This window comes from Typopeltis vanoorti, chromosome 20 (genome assembly GCF_054136105.1).
Source record: "Typopeltis vanoorti isolate ZY-2024b chromosome 20, IOZ_Tvanoo_1.0, whole genome shotgun sequence".
Taxonomy (NCBI): Eukaryota; Metazoa; Arthropoda; class Arachnida; order Uropygi; family Thelyphonidae; genus Typopeltis; species Typopeltis vanoorti.
In genome coordinates, this window is record NC_143568.1 from 12215025 (window position 1) to 12237289 (window position 22265).

General features: G+C 35.6%; 1 protein-coding gene across 1 annotated transcript in view; it reads left to right on the plus strand.

Moving 5' to 3' along the window:
• The first annotated feature begins 559 nt into the window (after nt 1-559).
• LOC150095239 (G protein-coupled receptor-associated protein LMBRD2) overlaps nt 560-22265 on the plus strand; it is a 218087-nt gene continuing 196381 nt past the window's right edge. The window contains exon 1 of the mRNA XM_090410332.1: nt 560-675. The gene's annotated coding sequence lies outside the window, so the exon portion shown is untranslated. The remainder of the gene's footprint in view (nt 676-22265) is intronic.

The window sequence follows — 22265 nt, forward strand, 5'->3', positions numbered from 1 at the left end:
ATATATATATATATATATATATATGTGTGTGTGTGTGTGTGTGTGTGAGAGAGAGAGAGAGAGAGAGAGAGCTTTATGACAAGAAGTTACTTAATGGTATATATGTATTATGCATAGTGAAATTCGAAAAAAAAATCCATCTTTGTTACCATATGTTCAGTGTATCGTTTACTGATTGTAAATGTAGTCTGCATCATTAATAAGTCAGCCACGCTTCGCTCTACTCTCTTAGAAAAACTACTTTTCATATTTTAACATTTTTAGTGTATTATAAATCGCATATTTTCAGAATTTATCTTTACTTTCAATATAATTATACAAATAAAAACAGATGAAAATAAATCGGTTAACGTCATTAATATATAAATGAAAATTACTCTTATTATTATTATTATTTTAAAATTTTGGTTCGTTTTCTTCTTTTTGGTGAATCACCTTTTATCAGTATTATACAACAAGTGAACTAACCGGCTGTTTGATCCGACTGCAATTCTTGTGCTGTTTTGTTAATAACATCTGTTTCTGTTGATGTTATATCAGTATATACATATGGCCTCTTAGTTGATGATTATGACTATTGCAGCTGTTTGAAAAATGATCCTAAGGTTGTTCTTTGAATCTTTAGTGGGCATAGCGAGGAATTTTTTTTAGAAAACATCTGGTTGTGGGTTACGCGTGAGTATTGATATTGTAAACTGGTTGGATAGCTTTTTGACAAGAAGTTACTTAATGATATATATGTGTTATGCATAGTAAAATTAGAAAAAAAAATCCATCTTTGTTACCATATGTTCAGTGTATCGTTTACTGATTGTAAGTGTAGTCTGCATCAGTTTGCTACGTACAGCTTTGTACCTTGAGCTGATGAGTGCATATCTATATATATTTGCGATAGAGAAATTTTAGCCACATCAACCACGCTTGCTTCTAATGATAAGCTGCTGTTGCAGTATTTACGATGTGATGCGCCCAGGGCCGGATTTAGACTTGCTGAGACCCTAAACTATACAAAACCGAAAGGCCCCCCCTTCTGTTTTAAATTATATCAGCTGGTCTTTTTGTTTTTTTATTTGAAGCCCCGGCAGATTGCGAGGCCCTAAGCTGTAGCTTTTTTTTTTTAGCTTATACGTAAATCCGGCACTGGAGCGCCAGTACATATTTAAATTGATTTGTCAAAAATGATTTTTAGCTTTCCATCTTTATAAAGTAAAAACACGCGTCCCACCATTATACAATAGGAAGGAACTCTGTGAAAGATGTTAATTAAAATAAGTATAAAAAATGTAATGCACAGCTCAAATCAAATGGTAACTGACACACTCGTTCTTGTATGCATCCCTGAACAAGGTCGTCAATTTGATTACCGAAATGTAATCAAATAAAATTTCAAACTTTATCGGCAAGATGTAATGTTGTGAATTCTTTTATGAGTATATATGCAGTTATCACCACATCAAAGTATGTCTCTTATCTCTGCAATGTATCGAAGTAATCTTTGCAAGAAAAGATAACGTTCTTAAATTCAGCCTCATGGCATCCTTTTTCCTTTTCTTGTTTCAGAAATTCTATATTTGTTTACCTCATGATCTAGCTATATGAACTTGTTTACAATATTTATGTATCATTGGCTGCTTTCGACAGATTTGGAGATCTGCTGATCATTGACTACATTAGGTTCCTTCATTCTGGCAAACCCATTGGATCATTCTGGCAAAACCCACTGGCAAATCCTGCTTTAGAAAATAAGATCATCTAAGTTGCTCAAATTGAAAAGTCCTCATGTTGAAAAGTATCCTCATATCACAAAGAGATCTGAATTTGAGAACAAAAGCAACAATACTGCTATGTCTACATCAAACTGAATAATATAATTGGAACTAGATTAACTACACATTGTATAGCTGAAACAGCTGAATTTAAAATAAAAGGTTGCATACAAATGGTTTTATGACTATTTCCCTGATGGGAAGTCTCATGAATAACAGGAACATTTTTAAATTTATTTTGTTTATTGTGTATGTGCATGCATGCACATTTATTTTACTATTATTATTATTATTTTAATGCTGTCTTTTAAACTGTCTCTTTGTATGCAACCTTTTATTTTAAATTCAGCTGTTTCAGCTATACAATGTGTAGTTAATCTAGTTCCAATTATATTATTCAGTTTGATGTAGACATAGCAGTATTGTTGCTTTTGTTCTCAAATTCAGATCTCTTTGTGATATGAGGATACTTTTCAACATGAGGACTTTTCAATTTGAGCAACTTAGATGATCTTATTTTCTAAAGCAGGATTTTTCCTACCATTTAGTTTTTTCTGCCCACAAAACAGGCAGAACAGCCAGAGAGTATAAACATTTAATGAACAAAAATACAATTAATGGGTGCAATGACTAGTCTTCACTCTGAAGCATTGCACATGTTGGTCCTTTTACTTCATGCAGTTTCCAAGTTATACAGTAATTTCTCAATTACCTGACTGACGTCAGAAATCAGTTTGTTGGTGAGATAATTAAAAGTACAGTTATGTGATACTATACCAGAAGTCAATTTACACACTAATTCATTCAGGGATTGTCTAATTGAAAAAAATCACTGTAATAATAATAATAACACTATGTGATACATAACGTTAGTCATATTTTATCTCTTTGTGTGCAGAAATATATATCATCTCTGTCTAGTATATAATGTGACAGACATCGCTAGTGTACAGAATTTAGGTATGAGATCAAGCCATTTTCTGATATTTGTAGATTTATTAATTGAGTGTCTCTCTGGGACAGATTAGCATTAACCATTTCAGAATGCTGAAAATAGTTAACAGCAGTGTGATATTTTATAAAGGTGCATTTTAATTTTATTATTTTTAAAATACACGAGTTTGAAATGAATAAACACAAATGACATTTACGGAGAAAATGAAGGATACACATACTTGCAGATTATTCTAGAAACACTTAGTCATTGGTCAACTTCTTAAAAGCTGTCATTTTAAGAAGTGACAGGTGCACTAATGATTGAGCCTACTTTCTTTAGTGAACACCAGTAATAGTTTTTTTAAAATTTATTATTATTATTTTTAATAGTGAACTACAAACACCTCAGTAATATCAATTATTGTTATGATTAATATATAATTATTGTTATGTGGAAATAGCTGTTTTTTTTTTTTTTAATTCTTTGTTATTGAAAATGGCAGACGGTTATACACATCAAAAAATTGAGATGTATAATTAATAAGGCAGGTTTAATATAAACAAAAAATAGACAGTTATAATATTAATAGCATGCTTTTTTAATATATATATATGTATATATGATTTTTTGCATATATATATATATATATATGCAAAAAATATTTATGACTGGCTACTTGTATGCAGAGGCAGTTGACTTCACATAAATTGCTTATGTATCCTATAATGCAAACCACACTTAACTTTTTGACATTATTATATTGCTATGCATTATAGGAAGGGCCCCTATCCAGACCAGTTTCAACATAGATTGAGATCTCCTCAGCAAGAACCAGACCCAGAAGGTTACCAGGGTTGAATTAATGCAGAAGTCACATATTATCCATCTGTTCTCTGATCTAGAGTATTTTAAAAATAAAGTAATACATCGTTTTTTTTTTTTTTTTTTGCTACTTGTATATAGATAATATATTATTATTGTTATTATCAACACCCGACCTCCATAGAGTCAGAAGAGACTCATCATGGGAGGCACTCATAATTGCATAATATGCTCATCCAACCACATCTTAAACTGATTCAATGTGTCCGTATCCACAACACACTCAGGCAATGCATTCCACTCACCAACCACCCTCCATGCAAAGAACCTGCTTCTCACACCTTTACTCACACACTCCTTAAACAGTTTCTAGCAATGGCCTCTTTTTCTACTCCCCTCTCCAATTCTATGAAAAATCTCTTCCTTGTCTACCTAATAACAACCCCTGACCAGTTTATGTGTCTTAATCATATCCTCCCTTCCTATTCACAAGGCTCTGCAACTTACATTCTCTCAATCTGTCCTCATACTCCACATTCCAAAGACCACTGACTACCTTTGTGAATCTTCTCTGTACCGTTTCCAACATATCCTCTTCACCATGAAAACCCAGCGACCAAATCTGTGCATAATAATCCATATGAGGCCTGACCAAGGCCTTATACAATGGAATCATAATTCTATTTCTGCATGTCAGGGTTCTCTGCATCATTGCCATTATTCGATGTGATGTCTTCACAACTTGTGTAATGTGATACCTCAATTTCAGGTCCTTGTCCACCATCACTCCTAGATCTCTCATCTCCTGCACTTCTGTTAAAGTTTCCCCACCAAGTATATACTTTGCATCCCATCGTTGCTTACCAAATCTCAAAACCTTATACTTGGCAACATTGAACTGACAGTTCCACTTACCTACCTGCCCATTCAGGCAATCTATTCAAGTTCTCTTGTAAGGCATTAACATCAGCCTGACTGTGCATTGCTCTCCCCAGTTTTGCATCATCTGCAAACAGCTGGATATATGTTGGGAAAAATCTTGCTTGTATACAGAGGCTGTTGACTTTGGTGACTTTGGCAGTTGCCTTAGTATCACATAATGCAAAGCACACTTCCTTTTTGGAAAAGTATTATGGAAAGAGCCATTTACCCAGACTAGTTTCAACCTTTATTGCAGTCTCATCAACAGGAACTAGACCTAGATGGTTACAAAGATTGAATTAATGCAGAAGGCATTATCCATCTATCCTCTGATCTAAAAATATAATAATGAGATAATACAACAAAATTCTGCATTGATTCAACCTTAGTAAACTTCTGGGTATGGCTCTCACTGATCAGACCTCAGTAGAGGTCAAACCCATGTGTAGAGGTTTAAGTGCTGTGAGAACATCATGTTGGAGGCTTAATGAATTGTCTACAGCACTCAGAAAGGATTAAAAACAGAATTTAATTCTTCCTATTTTTCGTCTCAGTCAATGAGACATCTTCAGGGATTACAAAAAAACTAATGTAACATAAAAACAAATAACAAACAATACTAAGCCCAAACACGTGGGTGACACTAAAGTCCTATCTAGGTGGAGCACCCTCTAAGGGTGGTTGTAGGTGGCCTGGAATGTAAAGTGGGACCTCTGGTGATAAGCGTTTCCCAAATCTTTGGAAGCTTAATGCAACCATATTTGTTAAGATTTGGTTGATTTCTGAGAGCTGCTGTCTTGGATACAACCCACAGGATCTCATGGGAAAAAAAACACGATGCTCCACCACAGCAAATTCAAAAGAGAAAGACTATTCTTAGAATCAGCAGCAGCTCTCAGGAATCAACCAAATCTTAACAAATATGGTTGCATTAAGCTTCCTAAGATTTGGGAAATGCTTATCACCAGAGGTCCTATTTTACATTCCAGGCCACTTACAACCGTCCTTAGAGGGCGCTCCACCTAGATAGGACTTTAGTGTCACCCACGTGGTTGGGCTTAGTATTGTTTGTTATTTGTTTTTATGTTACATTAGTTTTTTTGTAATCCCTCAAGATGTCTCATTGACTGAGACAAAATATAGGAAGAATTAAATTCTGTTTTTAATCCTTTCTGAGTGCTGTATACAATCCATTAAACCTCCAAAAAAAAAAAAAAAAAAAAAAAAAAAAGGTCAAACCAGTCTGGGTAGTGACCCTTCCTGTAATCACAGCAGTAAACTTGTCTAAAAGGAATTGTGCTTTGCATTATTCACTAAGGGAACTGTGAAGTCAACAGCCTCTGTATACAAGTAGTCTAGTTTCATAAAGATACTTCATGCACAGACTTTGTTTACTTACACTTTGGTAAATGATTAAACAAGAATGTAATTTCTTAACAAGTATAATTTACCTTGACGTATAAGTATAATTTATCAATTAATGGGAAAAAAAAAACTTTCTGTAGCTTTTAATTCATGCAAGGGTTATCTTTATCTGGATACAGTAGGTCAAAAAGTGATAATTTCTCTGTAGCAAGGTTTCCCAAACTTTTTTTTCCATGGCCTGTTATTTTAATACTTCATCTTTGTGACCCACTAAAATTTTTATGGGCAATAGGTAAAATAAAACAGATTTCAATGTTCATAGAGTTTTCATTTATTATTATTATAATAAAGAAGCATTTACTCTTACAAAAATATAAAGAAATTAAACTAAAGTCAAGTAATTTATTAATGAGAAGTGTGATTCTGTTGTTTGTTAACTAGAAACTTCAGGTTGGAGGAAAAGATAACTTTATTCTTAAATCCGGTTCGACTTCCAATTGTTATATTTATATTTAATTTTTTTAGAGAAACCAGTGTTGACATATGTTGACAAAAGGCATTAGAAATTTTATCGCTTTTTCTGCTAAAACTGGGTACTCCTGACGGCAAGACAGCCAAAAATCTATCAGTGGTATTGTGTTGAAGATGTCTTTGAGTGCCGTATCACACGACAGTTCAATTATAGATGCAATATCTGAATCTGGCAATTCTGTCTCAGATTCCGCATTCACTGTAAAAGGGGTTCTTATCCATGCTTTGTTGCTGTTGATTGGGGGAAAATATTCCTTCGGACTTATCTGCAGTCCTAGCATATATTCCTTGATAACAGCTGAAATCTCATCTGGCATTAAACTCATGTTATACTCTTTTTGTAATTCTGTTAGCTTTGTAAAAGATTTGTAATTCTCTACTTCCACATGACTGGACCACAAATTGAATATTTTTGTTGCAGCTTCCATCTTCTCTTGCACTTTAAATACAGTTACATTGCTACCTTGTAATGTCAGATTTAAATTATTCAAAAAATCAAAAATATCACAAAGGTAGGCAACCTTAATTACCGTATTTGCCAGTGTATAAGACGCACCCCCTTTTTTGTTCACATTTTTTAAGAAAAAAACTTTATCACTGAATATTATAATGAATTTACAGTATTTCAAATATAAAGTAATAAGTAGGTCTACTTTCAACAAATACCTAATCTAAGTAGGAAAGAGTACCCACCTTTTAATTGTCAAAACCCAGAAATTCATCTCCAGAGCTAAATGAAGAGACACTTGAAACCTTTTCTGAATCAGAATCTGAGTCCTCATACAACAAATTGTCCTCTGTGCCATCCAGTGCATTGCTAATTCCACACTTCTTAAATGATTTAACCACTGTTTCAGTTTTCACAGCATCCCATGAAGCTTTGACCCACTCACAAACTTGCTAAATGCTAGGCTTCTTCCTGATGGCATAACCTCAAAATCTGAAGACTGCATCTAGCTGTTCCACTTCTCCTTCATAAATCCCTTAAATGGTTTATTAATACAGACATCTAAAAGTTGAAGCTTACTAGTTAGACCTCCTGGAATTACATATAACTGAGTTTTCAATTCCTTGAGTTTATTTGTAACATCGTCTGTTCTGTGAGAACGAAACTGATCCCGTACTAGCATGGCAGGCTTCTTCAACAGTCCACCCGGGCACCTAGACCAAATTTTATCTATCCATAACTTCATTCCTCCTCCATCCATCCAGCCTTTTGCGTGAACATGTACAAACACTCCTTTAAGCATTTTTTCTTTGGGTAGCATCTTCCTTTTAAAAATCAATAGTGACAGCAATTTTGTCCCATCAGCACAGCAGGATAAAACAACCGTGTAGTGAGTTTTAATAGTAACACTTTTATTGCCCTTGGAATCTACAGTTTTGTTTGAGGGCACATCAAAAGTAAGCGGAACCTCGTCATTGTTTCCTATTTGCGCAAGTTCAAAATTTTCTCGTTTCCTTGCGTTAATGACGAATCAATGAAATTCAATAATTTTTTCTTCATATTCAGCTGACATCTTTTGCGATATATTTTTTTTAGTCCGCATACATAGCTGGTTTCTCTTCATGAATCTTGAACACCATGATATTGATCCAGTAAAGTTGGCAATCCCTCTGTTAGTGGCTATCGCTTTCGCTTGATGAATAATCATTTTTGTAGACACTAAAGTCCTGTTTTTAGTGTCTACAATTTTAAAATTCAATGTATCCGTGAAGTTCGAGATCGTAAAACGTTCCTATTGTATCACTGAATAATGTACAGAGACATCTGCAGGCTGCTGTGCAATATGTTTCTCAACAAACAGTGCAATTAGAGACAACTGGGATAAAAACGGCATTAGCACTAACTAATGAATCGCATGTCCCCTCCCACAGAAAATGCTGTATGACACGAGCAAAACTATATGTTGCCAGTGCAACATATGGTTTTGTTTGAGTGAACATGTTTAAACGAAGAAATATATAGTGAATGTGTTTCAGATATTATATAAGGAATTCGATTGAAGAGAATTAGCATTTAAACTCAATTATTGGCTTGTCTTTGTCATTTAGTAGCACGAACTTTTGTTAATACTACAATAATCATATGAACGCGGATGTCTGAAGTTTGAGAAACACTGCTCTATGTAACTGGAATGCTCTCACACACACTGCAAGGAAGCAATAAAGAAATCGCATAACTCAGAACAGAAAAAATTTCCAGAAATGAAAATAATAAAAAACTGAGTATCAGCATATAAGACACACCCTATTTTTCAGGCCTATTTTCAAAGAAAAAAAGTGCATCTTATGCACCAGCAAATACAGTAACCAATTGACATCATGAAAACTGTCTTTGAATTCGAATATTACATCCCTAGCCATTGGGGGATGTTGGTCTAAGAACATTAAAACTTCATCCTTCATTTCAATAAGTCTTCTTAAAACATTCCCTGTTGACAGCCATCACACCTTGCAGTGCAAAAGAAGATGTTTCTGTTCACTCTCCATTTCTTTGCACAACGCAGAGAATATTCTTGAATTCAATGGACGAGATTTTATAAAGTTTATAAATTGTTCACACTCTTGCATAGTTGCATTTAAAAGCAATGGCATTCTTTTGACGGCCAATGCTTCTCATTGAATGCTATAATGCACCCATGCACAGTCTGGTCCTACAGCTTTGATCTTCGGAAAAAGTCCAGTGCGTGTGCCTGCCATCGCTACTCAGTCCCACACATTTCTTCCATTCAGTGCCCTTTTCATTGATGTAATTTGCAATCAAATTAAAAATTTCTTCAGCTGTTGTTCTTGTTGTCAGAGGTTTGCAAAAAAGAAATTCTGTGTGAGTTGTATTGTCACAATCGTATCTCACAAAACACGTTAAATTGGCATTGTCCGATATGTTTGTACTTCCATCGACTTGCAAGGAAAAAAATTGCATTCTTTTAAGTGTCCTACGACAGTTTCTTCGATATTATCTGCCATCTCCATGATTCTACGCTTCACTATGTTATTTAATAGTGTCAGCATATTTACTTGGCTCTCCTGTTTTTTATCACATATTCGAGATGCTAACATTTTAATGGCTGGAACTATTAATTTCTTGGCAACTGTGTGAGGATAACCAGTTTCAATAATTAATTTTGATATTTCATAAGAAGCCATGACAAGGTTTTCAGACTGAGCTCCCTGAGAAAAATTTGAAGACATAGTCTTCTTGGTGGCTATTAGTTCTCTCTTTTTATTTATAAAAAAATCTATCGGCTTATTACTGTAGTTTGGATGTTTCAATTCCAAATATTGCTTCAACTTTGAAGGTCTCATGGACTCGTTTGAAAGTGCCGCACAACAAATAACACATAATGGTTTGTCATCAGCACCCTTGATGAAACTGAATTGTATGTAATCCTCAGAATACTGTCAGGTCAAGTACATCTTCTTTTTTTGTAAGAGTAGTAGACAACATATCATGCTGCCGTTTGTTAGTGCTGTTCTCAGAACTTGTGCCCGGCTGCACGTCACTTGATTGTTCATTGGTGCTAATCGAAGAATTTGTAACTGGCACATTGTTTCTTTGTTGTTTTATTACCCATTTATCCATCATAAATGGGTAATGGCAAGCGAGATGATGAATGAATGAAATAAATTATTTGGAAACAATTATAATAATTACGGTTGTTCAGCCAAATTCACCATGCAAGGTACACGTGATCAGTAAATACAAGAAAATACGCTCTCTCTCTCGATGCTTAACTCAAACTGAACAAGCAGAGTGAGTATGTGGCAGGGGAGTAAAACAAATGCCAGACCCCCAAATGATTCGACTGGTGGTGCGGTTGCCGCCGTGCAGTCTCGCCATTAGTTGAGCTACTGTACCAGAAACAAAGAGACTGTGAAATGGCGAATGCGGACGGAGTGCATTTTTGTCTCTATTAATTAAATTATTTATTCATTAGTCCCAATTAAACGCTATTTACTTGTATTTTAGAGTTTCACGAAAAAAGAAAACCCAAAAACAAAACTCCTAGGTTTTCGAGAGTTTTTTTAGGTGACCCGGTATTTAGCTTTCGTGACCTGGTGCAGGGTCGTGACCCACCATTTGGGAAACGCTGCTCTGTAGCATATTGTTACCATGTGTAATATGAAAAGAGAAAAAAAAAGAACATCTTTATTGAACAGGTGAGGTCGTGGTCCTTCTAGAGCACTACACGAGGAAAGGCATTCCAGAGAAAGAGGTAGATGGAATAAAAGAAAAGAATGAGAAGCTGATTTGTTGTTCATGTTACTGCAGTTTTAATGGGCACTTTGCATTCATGGCAACCTTGATGTGTGTATACATCAAGGCTAGATAGATGGCTAAACTGTGAAGAGATCTTGACAAGGATCTATTTCCATTTTACAGGCATACAGAAACTTTTCTGTTAGTTTCACAAGCAGAGGATATCAAGTTTTTGGGGAATATGCATGTCCAGCAATAGCCAGACATTTGTGTGTCAGAACAATAAGACAAATCTGATCCCTGGAGATTTGGACATTCTGTTAAAGGTTAAGAAAGGAGACTGTTTTGATAACATTGAAGAATGGCTTTGATTTTGGGAAATCTTGAACTTGGAATATTTGTGCTGCAATGTTTTACAAATGAAAAGAAGGAATGAAGTGTGCTTTCATCTGTAGAATTGTTGATAAGGTTTGAAGCTAGGGAGTGATGTAAGATTGCTTTACCTCCTGTACTATAGGAGGAGAAGGATCAGTTAGTAAAATTGCCATTGGTTTAGAACAGTGGCGGCCCGTGAAGTTTTAAGTGGGGGTGCTGCCTATACAAAATGATTTTAAAAAAATTCTTTTTTCCCTAATCAGTAACCAATTTATTAATAAATCTACAGATTTATTTATTAATAACTTGATTACTAATTAGGAAAAAAATAATGATTTTTTTTTTAAAATTTTCACTTCGTTCTTCACTCTTTAGAATCTAAAGAGTGAAACTAACATGTAATGCACATTTAGAGAGGATGCTGCCCACCCAATTACATAGGGTGAAATGTAGACCATAAGATGACTACTACAGCCAGTAAAATGTTTTGAAAAAAGTTTGGAGTGACTGCATGTATTTCTCAAAAATGTTTAATAGCTTATGTGCAGAAGTAGGTAATGGGTAGAATCCTGATCCACTGTAAATCAAGAATATCAAAATTCATCACTGATTAATTTGTGGGCATTCAGGTGGTGATGGTGTTGACAGTTGATGATCTTTGTTATTTTTGAGAAAAACTGTAGTGAGTGATATGGTGATATTTTGATGGCTGACTTTTCACTTCTCTCTCTCTCGAAAATAAGCTGAATATAGGCTTGCTATCATATTGTAGGAGATTGGATGAATATGAAACATTGTAGAGACAGTATAGTGTGATTGTTAATTCTGAAACACAAGTTTTCTGCAGGGATGTGGGAAATGGGAGGGAAAATACTATCAGGATCAGAAGACGTGTTAATATCCAAACTATTTAGACATGCTATAAGCTTCTCTTTATACAGTGGGAAACTGGTAACTTTGACTATTTATGCAGGACTTAAGAGAGTTATGATGGCACAATAGCCTTATCTTTGGGTGATGTTATAGTGGTACTGCTTCGATGTGAGAGGAGTGGAAGCATGAAACAGAAGTTGCACCCACTAACCTTGGCAAGGGACCAGAAGACACAGCTGTCCTGTGAGCTGGAGGAGTGTTTTCTACACACTGTTGAAGAATGTTTAATGAAAAACATCAAATTCCTCTTCAGAAGTTCTTAAAAAGTGATTTGTAGTAATTCACAAAGCAGTTGAAGTCATTATCTACAAATACTGTACACAATTAATAAAGATAGCCAGAATTTTAATTAGATTTGCAGCAGGTTAGTAGTATTATATCAGCACCTGGATTTTCTCTTGTCTCTGAGTCATATTATGTGAATGATATTGCACAAGTCATGTTTAGAAGATATAACTCCTGAGGACCAAAAGAACTCATTATCTCCTGTTTTATTTCTTGATTAAAAGTTAGCAGATTAATATAATCAGTAGTGGTTCTGTGCAAGTCATTACCTCCATTGAGAGATATCAGTAGAGAATTTATGTAATAAATTTGGTAGTTATGGTAGTCACTTTAGTAATTACCATAGAAATAGAACTTAAGTATATAGTTATTATTACGGGCAGCTCCAAGGAGTCCTTAGACTCATCAAGGAAGGCCCAACATCATGTCAAGAACAACTATTCAACATTTACACAGTATCTATCATACTTCACCTTGAACTCATTTACAGTCATGGCACCCACAACAGACTCTGGCAGCTTATTCCACTCATTTACCACTCTCCAAGTAAAAAACCTAGCTCTAACACCCTTGCTAACCACACTCTTACCAAGCTTCCATGGATGGCCCCTAGTCCTCCTACTACCAGTCCTATTCTCAAAAATATCTTCTGAATTAATCTTATGGAAACCCTTCAGTAATTTGAATGTCTCGATCATATCATCCCTTTTTCGCCTATCAACCAATTTCTGCAGCCCCAAATCTTCAACCTGTTCTCGTAAGGTTCATTCCATAGTCCTGCTATTATCTTGGTCACTCATCTCTGGATCCTCTCCACCTCCTCCCCATCAAGAAGAAACCTTGGCACCCATATCTGGGCACAGTAGTCTAGATGGGGGTCTTATCAAGGCTTGATACAGAGGAACAATAACCTGTTTGTTTCTGCTTGTTAAAGTATTTTTCAGCAACCAAGTAATTTGATGAGCTGATTTAGCCACTTTTGCAATGTGCCTCCTAAACTTCAACTCCCTATCCACCAACACTCCCAAATCCCTAGCCTCATCAATCTCCTGGAGTACGGTTCCACCAATATGATATACTGCTGCTAATCTTTTCACCCCAAAATGCATAACCTTACACTTTGCCACATTAAATTGACATCCATTTTCCTTAGCCCAGTCCTCCAAACTATCCAAATCATCTTGCAAAATTTTGACATCCTGTACTCACTATTGCTCTACCCAACTTTGCATCATCAGCAAACAAGTGAACACTTCCTCTCAGATGCTTTCCTATATCATTAATGAATAAATTGAATTGACATTCATTTTCCTTAGCCCAGTCCTCCAAACTATCCAAATCATCTTGCAAAATTTTGACATCCTGTACTCACTATTGCTCTACCCAACTTTGCATCATCAGCAAACAAGTGAACACTTCCTCTCAGATGCTTTCCTATATCGTTAATGAATAAATTGAATTGACATTCATTTTCCTTAGCCCAGTCCTCCAAACTATCCAAATCATCTTGCAAAATTTTGACATCCTGTACTCACTATTGCTCTACCCAACTTTGCATCATCAGCAAACAAGTGAACACTTCCTCTCAGATGCTTTCCTATATCATTAATGAACAAATTGAAAAGTAGTAGTAGAACCCTGCGGCACACCAATAGTCACTGTCCTTTGGACTCTACTCCTGAATAAACCACTCTCTGGTATCTCTCCATCAACTACCTTCCTATCCATCTCACCAACCCTATATCCATCCCCATATGCTGCAGTTTACTGATTTGAATTCCATGTGGTATCCTGTCAAAGGCCTTAGCAAGGTCCAGTAGAATCACTCTAAACCCATTACTCTTATCTAGTTCAGCGGTCACTCAGTTATAAAACGTGAGCAAGTTACTGAGGCATGATCTACCCTTCATAAAACCATGTTGTCCCCCATACAGTATCCCATTTTCATCTATCCAATCCTGTATTTTTTTTCTTGACTATTTTCTCCAAGACCTTGACAACAATTCCTGATATGCTGATTGGCCAGTAATTTTCAACAGCAGCCTCAGAACCTCCTTTATGCAGTGGAACTATTTTCCCCCCTCTTTCCACCCCCTTGGGACTAACTCAGACTCAAATTAAACAAAATGGTCAAAGGCACTGACAATTCTTTAGCCACTTCTCGTACGACACGAGCTGGTATACCATCCAATCCCGCAGATGAATTGACTTTGAGGTTTTGTAATAGACTATTCACTCCACTTCGTTCACCACAATTCTCGTATAAACTGTTGGTTCTTCCATTTCTGCAATGTCACCACCAGGATGATATACTCTTGCAAAGTGCTCACTCAGTAATTCTACTATATCAACTGATTCGGTTACCTCCCTACCATCGGCATTCTTTAAAATCATTCTGCCATATACATTTCTTCTTTTACTTGCAGCATATCAAAAAAACTGTTTGGGATTCTCTTTAGCCTGCATGGCTAATGTTCTTTCATAATCCGCTTTTGCGTTTCTTACCACACTTGTTACTCTTCTGTCCTGGGTTTTATACCGTTCATGTGCCTACAGATCACCTTTCTCCTTAAATTCCCTCCACAGTTGTTTCTTTTTTTGCAGCTCAAGCTTAATGGTGTTATTCATCCATTTAATCCCTACTTTATTTATTATTCGGACTCTAGGTATACGGTCAGCCATTGCCTCCTACAAACACTTCTTAACCGCCTCCCATGCACTATCAACATCCAGCCCTTGCAGTTTTATATGCCATGGCACTGAACCAATCAAACTCCTAAGCTTGTCATACTTACCAGCCCGATAATTCCACATGTACCCGGTCTTAATTGTAAATTCTACACCTTTAGCCACCTCCCAAGTTAAGACCCTATGATCACTCTAACCAATTTGTGGCAATGTGGTCATATTCGTTACAGTCAGATCCTCAGATGCAATTACTAGGTCAAGCACTCTCTGATCCATAGTATTTTCCATTACATGTGGTCGCAGATAGTTATCCCTTAATAACCGCATAAAATCCAATTCTTTCCTCCCATGTGTCCTCTCCTCCCTGCAATCAATGATACCATAGTTGAAATCTCTTATAATAATTACCCTCCTTCCACTCATTTCTTCTATTTGCTTGTGCATACTATCTCCACCATCTTTTCCATCACCTGGTCTATAGCAGCACCCAATTGTATATTTTGTTCTGTTAGCCTCAATCCCACTCCAAATGGCCTCAAATGTGCTCTTTTCTCTATCCTGCAATTCAACTTCTATTTTCTTTGGCTGCAGCTCATCAGCTATCATCAACAGTACTCCTACCCCCTATTTTATTCTCCCTTTCATTCCTGAACACACTATACCCCTCACATTCATTCCCACTAGCTATATCATCTTCAGTCAGCCATATTTCACTAATGCCAATAAACTGTGGTCTGGAAGTGTCAACCAAGGTCAAAAATTCTTCCTTCTTGTTCCTAATACTCCTAGCATTAGTATGCATGAATTGCAGACCTCCGTTGGTCCATTCCTACCTTGATGCCTTATACTAACTATCCCATTCTGATTTGTCCTTATTCGCTCGGGCATATTATACTCATTCATACACTCAAGTGCCTCCCTAAGGTCTGCATATCTACTCCCCCCCCCTTAATAAATCTAGTTTCCCCTGATTCTGCACATCCACTTCATTCAACAACACTTTTTCAAGTCTCCTTACACCGAATCCATTCAAATGCAAACCATCCATCTTATATAGATCCTTTCGCCCATCGAACTCACTCCACACATCCACAAATTCCACACCACTCGTCATGCATAACCCACGCATAAAGTCATTTGCAATAGTTAATCTTTAAAAAAAAAATAACTAAAATAAAATTTAGGTTTGTTCAGATTTGTTAAAACAAAGACTGGCATTTCAAACTGTTGACAGTTTTGCTCAATCATATTTTCTCTTTTTCTGTGAGAAGGGAGTAATATTAATTACAGTGTATTATTACGTTTACATTTACTTCAGATTTCAAAGGTTTACAAGCAATGGGATTTAAAGGACATTCATCTGCTATACTGTTGAGAATCTCATAAGATACTGTCTGTTTTGGAAATTAATATTGCAGGAACTGGGCTTCTGATTATAAACCGTGAAATCACAAGTAAATTAAAAAAAAAAAAAAAAAGCACTGGTAAATTATAATTAATATTACTTCTCTTCCTTCCTCTTCCCCACAGAAGAGGGTTGATATGATTGAGCGGAAGTGTAAATAGTTCCCTTTGCAAGCTTTGTTTTAACAAAAATGAATGAACCTGCATTTCATTGTCATGAAATTTAAAAAGTTAACTATAAAAACTAAAATAAAGTATAAATAGGTATTATTTTGAAAATTCCCATGTTACTCTTCTAAAATAAACTATTAGTTTTATGGCTAATATAGCCTACTTTCGTTTAGGAGTGTTCCTCCACAGAAAAGGGTTGATGTGATTAAGCAGAAGTGTAAATTGTTCCCATTGCAAGCTTTGTTTTAACAAAAATGAACAAACCTGCATTTCATTGTCATGAAATTTAAAAAGTTAACTATAAAAACTAAAATAAAGGATAAATAGGTATTATTTCTGGGAAAATTCCCATGTTACTCCTCTAAAATAAACTATTATTTTTATGGCTAATATAGCCTACTTTCGTTTAGGAGTGCTCCATTTTTACAGTGTTATTGGCTTTTTACTCAAATCTTAGGGCATTACTGATGTGTTATGAAACTAATATGTGAAGAATAATATAGGAGAAAAATTCAGACATGCCTTTTTTGGATGTTGTTGGCTGTCTCCTTATCCTGGCAATATGCAATTCATCTGCTCTTAAGCTGTTAAAGGAAGGGAGTTTGGGAAAGTGGGATAAAGTAATGTGGGGGAATTATTTGAAAAAAAATGGGTTTTTTATATGTATAATAATATTATTAAGGATGGATAATATTATACATATAAAAATCTGGGGTTTTTTCAAAGAATTAACCCCCCCCCACACACACACACATTACTTTACCCCCACGTTCCCAAACTCCCTTCCTTTAACAGCTTAACAGCAGATGAATGCATATTACTGGGATAAGGAGACAGCCAACAACAAAAAAGGTATGTCCGAATTTTCCTCCTATATTATTCTTCATGTATTAGTTTTATAATGCATCGGTAATGCCCTAAGATTTGACTAAAAAGCCAATGGCATTGTAAAAAAAGGGGTACTCCTAAACTTTCGTTTAGGAGTACCTCTTTTTTTATGAGAATATAATTTTAATGAGAATATAATTTCTTACATAAAATTTAATTTGTTTGTCTTGATTATTCTAATACATCAGAAATAACCACAATGCATCAGGTTATTTTTACGTCACATAGAAATCTTAAGCAGTAGTTAAATTAAAATCATCCCTTCCTCTAGTAGAAATATAACATAGTATGTAAAGTCCAATATCCTTCATTGAATGAAATCCAATGTATCGTTATATATTGGATCTTCACTGTATGTCTTCACCTGCATGGATGATGTATATAGTATGTCTTCCATTGATTCAGTGTTTGTGAGAGTAAAGTAGCACTTATAGATATTGGCAAGTATCTCTTCCACATTGCTCACTCACCTCAAAACAAAAGCCTCAAGAGAAGGCAAAAAATAAAATAAATAAAAATAAATAAATTAGTGGAAATATCAGTGCATGCTGCCTCAGAAAATCATATCGTGAATTGGATAGAATTAAAATAATATACATGCTAATAGACTACAAGACACTACATTGTTCACTTATCATCAGTTATAGAGATCATACATTTTGCTATCAGCTTGGACGTTTCATATTGAAACTATCCAGCAATGCACTGTCTTCATTTCACTTCCTTAACACCGTACCTCACGTTTCTTTCTGAAGATGGGGGAGAACCATCAATTTGGTGGTGGGGATGCAGGCTTTCTGTTTAAACATGAAGAAAGCTGTGACTGGCAGCCTCCAGTTTTTGTTCTTCTCAATTAATCAGTATTGAAAATCTTTGTAATTGACATTTCTTCAGCTCAGCTAGCTGTTTAGATTAATTCTTTTATTTGTCAAGCATTCAGTTTTGAGATTTATAAGCTTCTATAAACTCCAGTTATTTGTTGTTGATGCTAAATTGAGTAGAAGAGATTCAAATATGGAGTTCTTTCCAAATAATTTGAACAAACTGGCTCCGTGGGCAAACTTTAATGGATATCAGTTTAATTTTTCTATCCGAAAGTTTAGGTAATAAATGATTTTCCTTGTTCAGTAGGAGCAAAGAAAATCATTTACTACATGAACATCATTTGCTGGCTACATTTTTGCTTGTTGGAGAACCTGAATGGGTTTAACATGTACTGTGTTTGATCTGTATGACACATTTCCCAGGTTATTTTATCCATAGCCCATTCATGGCACACTAATGTTCTATGAAATTTCCTAATATCATAGATGGGGTTTATCATAAAAAATAAAAATTCTGAAGTTGTGAACTTTGTGATTTTATTAAAAATTGCTTTTTGTTGCTTATAGTTACTTATTGAGATTTGAGAATGAGTATTACATCATTGGGATTTTACTACAAGAAAATTATATTGTCAGGCAGCTGAATTATTTTCAGGGCCATATTTTCTAAAAATGATACAAGAAATTACTGTAATGTTTGTTGAACTATTACAGAACCAAGTCGGGTAACCAAAATATTATTAGGTCTCTGCAGTGTTGACTAGAAGGAGAGATTAAGAAATTAAGGCTAAAATCCAGGTGCCTTGGCAGAAAAGAGAAGACATAATGCTAGAGTACAGATTGATAAAAGGATTTATAGAGCAGAGGTGAAATTTTTCATGGCATGGCAATGGTGAGCAGGAAGGGACAAAATTTTCATTCCTCAAAATTGAGTAGGATATGGTTAGCAAAGCTGTGATAGCTGGATTTTTCTCATGGGGAACTGAGTTGGTTTCTGAGTCTAAATGCATTATGAGCATTGAATTTAAAGAAAGATGCTAATAAGTGTTATTATGAATTGAGTGGGTCTCCTATGATATTATTAATATAAGAACTTTTTTGAACCCTGGACAAGTGAAGATATATGTTTTATTATATTTCAGTTTTCCCAACATCAGTGTGGTATTTTGGGATGGATATTCTTTTCATGGTAGAGTGCATGCTGATCTCTTCAAAGACTTCTTTTTTGTATCAACATGTAAGATGTTACATAAGAAGAGAATACTTAGATATAGGATTTGCCAGAGAATTATTATTATTTTACATCTGACCTTCATGGAGTCAAAGACCCATCGTGGGAGGTGTACACTATCGCATACAATGCTTATCCAACTATTCCTTAAACTGATTCAATGTGTCTATATTTACAACGTACACTCAGGCAATGCATTCCACTCATCAACCACTCTCCATGCAAAGAACCTTCTCCTTACTCCTCTGCTCACACCCTCCTTATACAGTTTCCAGTGCTTGCCTCTTGTTCTACAACAATGATCTCAAAACTAACCCCTGCGGCACACTACTAGTGACCTTCCTCTTTCAGAATACTGCATTCCCATATACAATATTTTGATAACTATCTGACAGCCAGTCACTGATCCAACTCAAAAATTATCCAATCCCATCTGATTCAATTTATTTAACAGCTTGTTGTGTGGCAGTCTATCAAAAGATTTTGCCAAATTTAAGTACACCGCTGTATATGCATCTACCCTGTCCAATGTATTTGTCACCTTGTTATAGTACATAAGTAAATTAGTAAAACATGATATACCTTTAATAAACCAATGCTGATAACCACAGAGAATACTGCTGTTATCAACTCATTTCTGTATCCTATTTCTCACCAATCTCTCTTTCTAGTACCTTCACCACAACTTCCCAACTCGTGCGGAAATTGGCCTATACTTTGTAGCCACAGCATTATCACCACCTTTATTTAGTGAAAAAATTTTATCTTCTTTCCACCCTCTTGGAACCTATCCTGTTGTGAGACTTATTAAAAAAACATGCCAATTCCATGGAACATTCCCTTAAGACACATGGTGATGTAATCAAATCCTTTGCTTTATTGACATTGAGGTTATTTATTTCTCAAATACCTCCTGCTCACTCACAGTTAAGCTATCCTCTCCTATGTCCTCTACACTTAAGTTCCTCATGATTCCACCCTGATGAGGATGAAACACCCTTATAAATTGACAACTGAATACCTCAACAATGTCTTCTGCATCAGTTGCCATTCTATCATTTTCATCCGTTAATATCATCTTGCCATAATCATTCTTCCTTCTATTGCCACAAAAAGAGTTTTTCTTTGTCTGATTTGCCAATTTTTGCTTATAGTCCACTTTTGCTTACCTTACTGAGTTACTCTCCTGACTTGTTCTTTACACTCTTCATGTCACTGATTATTACCATTATTCATCATGTACTACCTCCAAAGTACCTTCTTTCAGATTTAATGCTTAAGCCCATCACTCATCCATTTTACACCTACCTTATTCAGCCTTTTGGCTTTCAGAATGCATTCACACATTGATGCTGTTATATATTTCTTTGTCAGTTCCTGAGCAGCATTTATTTCCTCACTGCTCAACTCCTCATTCCATGCTATAGCTCCAAGCTGTCTCCTAAGCTTGTCATAATCACCAGCCTTGTACTTCCAAATATATCCTTTCCTCACAGAAATCTGTATATGGCCAGCCACAACCCAGGCAATCACTTCATGATCACTCTCACCAACTGAAGGAAAGTGCAAAACCCCACTCATAATTATATCCTCTGTTGAAATTATGAGATCTAAAACTCTCAATCCTTGCATGCCTTCCTTTACATGCTGTCTGAGATAGTTATATCTCAAGAACTCAAAAAAATTCATTTTCCTTATTCCCAAATGCTATCTCTTTGTTCCAATTACTTTTCCTTTGTTCACTAATCAAAGTTGTTTATACATTTCTTCATCACCACCCTCCACATTCCCTGGCCTACAGCAACATCCAAATAAATATTTCTTCATGTCAACCTCCACTTTACACCACACTGCCTTAGAACTATTGCCACTATTTCCCTCCTTCATGTCTACCTTATGGGGACATAATTCCCCTGCTATCATCAGGAACACTCACCCTCCCTTCTTGTCCTTTCTATCCTAAATGAAAAATACTGTATCCTTTCATTTCTTTCATAATATCCCGTTAGGATATAATATTCATTCAACCATGTTTCATTAATTTCAATAATTTTGAAGCAAATAAACTCAATCAGTGAAACCAGTTCATTTTTAGATTTATAACCAGTGATTTCCCCACCACACCTGCCTTTGCCCAATCATCTTTATCATTGCTTACCACTTATTCTACTCAATCTCAACTTCCTGCCCATATCACAATATACTCCATCTCCATGCACACACTCACTGCTACTTTCAATATCCACTCTCCTATTGCCATATCTTCCTGTCTACCTAGGCTTTCCCCCCCATTTCCCTGTTCCTCTTGCATTTCCATTCTCTCTTTATCTCTCACACTACTACTGTTTCCACTGCCAAGCACTTGTGCCTCTTCAGTACCACTCTCCTGATCTTTCACTTCATCTTCTTACTCTTCTGATTTCTTGCTTGCATCACACACTGTATTTCCATCTAGCAACACTTTCTTAAAATTCCACCCAGTGCACTCACCCCAAAGCAATTCAAATGTAACCCATCACACCTGTATGATTTCATTCTTCCTTCAAACACATGCCATACATCCATAAACTGTACTTCCTTCTGCTAGCATACCATTCATGATTCTGGCTCTCCGTCTCAACTCGGCATTGTCATACCTCAGCAACACACCGACAGTCTTTCCCACTATATGGTTATCTTTCACTCTTCTCAATAACCTCCTGATATTTGCCTTTACATGCTGCTTATATCTGAATCATCTGATTAATTTTAGTTCAAGCTGTGCACAGAACTATTCAGAATATGCTGTCCTTCATTTGAGAAATAAATTTGCCTATTATTATTTCAATTCATTTATACTGTAGAGGATGTAAAAGCTTTTGAAAGAGTAATGCAGAAGTTTGATTGCATAGTACCAAAAGCTTCTTTAAACCCACATGAC